Source organism: Octopus sinensis, linkage group LG13 (assembly GCF_006345805.1).
Source record: "Octopus sinensis linkage group LG13, ASM634580v1, whole genome shotgun sequence".
Lineage (NCBI taxonomy): Eukaryota > Metazoa > Mollusca > Cephalopoda > Octopoda > Octopodidae > Octopus > Octopus sinensis.
The window spans coordinates 57,336,922-57,339,421 of record NC_043009.1 but is presented as its reverse complement, the minus strand read 5'-3'; positions in this window follow the sequence as shown (position 1 = coordinate 57,339,421).

Here is a 2,500-nt window from a genome sequence, read left to right as displayed (position 1 = left end):
TTGCTCAAGAATACAACGCAACGCCCGGTCCAGGAATCGAAACCACAATCTTACGATCATGATGCTGACGCCCTAACCACTAAGACACGCGCCTCCACAAGCCTTTGAACATACTTGGTAATATATTATGGTTGCATAACGAAATAGCGTGTCCCTACCAGCAATTAACATGTACATACTAGTTGCCATGATTGTGTTAATCATGTAAAATTGTTATATCGAATTATGTTATGCTGCTATATTTGGGGACTATTTAAGCAACATGTCCGTGGGTGGTTAATAGGTTGTATGTGGTGCTGAAGAAAGGGCAACAATTCCTGAAATATGCATATACACCCATTACTTATTCTTCTATCTTCGATCGCGTTGTTTACATAGAATATCTCTAGAGATAAACTTAACAAGCGATTGAATAGCATGGCTAACACAAGTTAGTCTTTCATATATTTAATGGCATATTATAGCTGCATATATATCGTGTCTCTTACCAGTAATTAATATCTACCGTTGTTATATTTTCACCTCGAGTTCGGACCACCAATCTTTGATGGGTCGCAGAGTCAATCGTTCTTCTATATCTCGTGTGAATGATTGTTGTTATCAACAGCCGTAGTGATGCTGATGCTGATTCCGAATTCCTTCACACAAAAACAGACTGTCATCAGTTCTTTGACCCAGGAATACAAAAACAGCATCACAGTAATAAAGTTAATACCGTTCCCACGGAAACAGTCAATTACGACTTCCGATATATCGGCAATGGAAATTTCCGATTGGTTAAAATTACATAACATTAAAGGCTTGTAACGTTTTTATGATTAATTTCTAGAGAAAATGAATTTTCGTCATCTGCATATAAAACTACACCAACGAAGAAAATTTGAGAAAATTCTGGAGGTTGGAAAAAATAATTTAACTACAGTTCGCTGCACACCAAAACCTAGACGCCACTCACCAAACTTGCTTCATTCCACAGGTGTATCCTTAAATATACTCAAGCACCATTCATTTCAAGAGAACAGCTCCGCAGCAGACATTCACAGCCCCAAACATGAACGGCATTCAGACAGAATTCTTACGATCGTCCCAAACTCTGATTTCCAACAATCACGGAGGATCTCTCACATGGCGAAAACACATCCTTAACATAATCATAACAGCATTCCAAAGATTCGGTGACAGAAAAATTTCCATCCCTCACCCTTTCAACAGTTGATGTCATTACTAAGCTCATATAGGGCTCACAATGGAGTGCCTCTTTACATCTCAGACGATGCTTCCGTTCTGCACAGACATCTTAAACTGCATCAAGAGAAGAACTACTTGGCTGATTGGCATTAAATTTACCCAAGGGTTTCGTTATCCAAATCGAAAATAGTAATAATGGGAGAAAATCTGAGAAAATCTATCTCAGAATATCTGAGTAAAATAAGTTCACATGATTGATTGATTCTAGTTTCAGCTCATGAGCTGTGGCCATGCTGGGGCACCGCCATTTGGTGTTGCTACTTGGTTTTACTTCACGAAAGCTTTTTAGCAACTGTCATTTGGTGCATGAGAGAGTCCGATGCAGCTGCCCTCATCTGCACCTCCTGCCGTGAAGTTGGTTCATCTGAGACACCTGACAGGAAGAGATCCAGTTCCATTTTAAAGACATCTGCATCCACCCCATGCAGGTCTCTCAGGTTCTTCGGGAGGATATTGAAGAGCTGTGGGCCTCGGAAGCCCAGGCTATCACAGTATCTTGTCCTACATCTTGATGGCAAATTTGGAGTCCTAGGCACCACGCAGTGGCGCCCAGTTTCTGGCATTTGTGTAACTCTCGATGCCAAGTTTGGGACAAGTCCCTCCAGGATCTTCCAGATGATATTATGGCATATCTTTCCCGCCTACGCTCCAAGGAATATAGTTTTAATCTCTTGAGTCTTTCCCAGTAGCTTACATTCTGCATAGAGGCTATCTTCTTCGTGTAGCTACGCTGGATCGCCTCGAGCTCTGTGATCAACTTGACACTGGATGGTGACCATAACTGAGAGCAATAGTCAAGTGGCTTAGGACAAGTGTCCTCCAGAGGACCATCATGGTTTCTTGTTCTCTTGTTTCTAAAGGTTCTGAGAATCCATCCGGCCAGTCGTCTACATTCCATTCCAATTTAGCAACATGTACACGAAAGGTTGCGTCATCACTCATATAAATACCCAGGTCACGCACTGATTGTGCCTCTGGGATTGGCTATTCCTCCGGTCCAGTGTTCATTGGGTATTGCATTTAGTTTTGCATGCTGATAGTATAAAGCTTGAAACTTTTCAGCATTGAACTGCATGCTATTCTTTTCAGCCCACTTGTATATTTTGTCCAGCTCACATTGCAGGCGTTTAGTGTCCTCAGGGTTCTGTATTGCCTGTGAAACTTTTTATCATCTGCATAACTTGTGATCGTGGCTCTCTGCGTGGCTGAGAGCATGTCTGAGAGGCCATTATGAACAGTAGTGGTCCCAGAA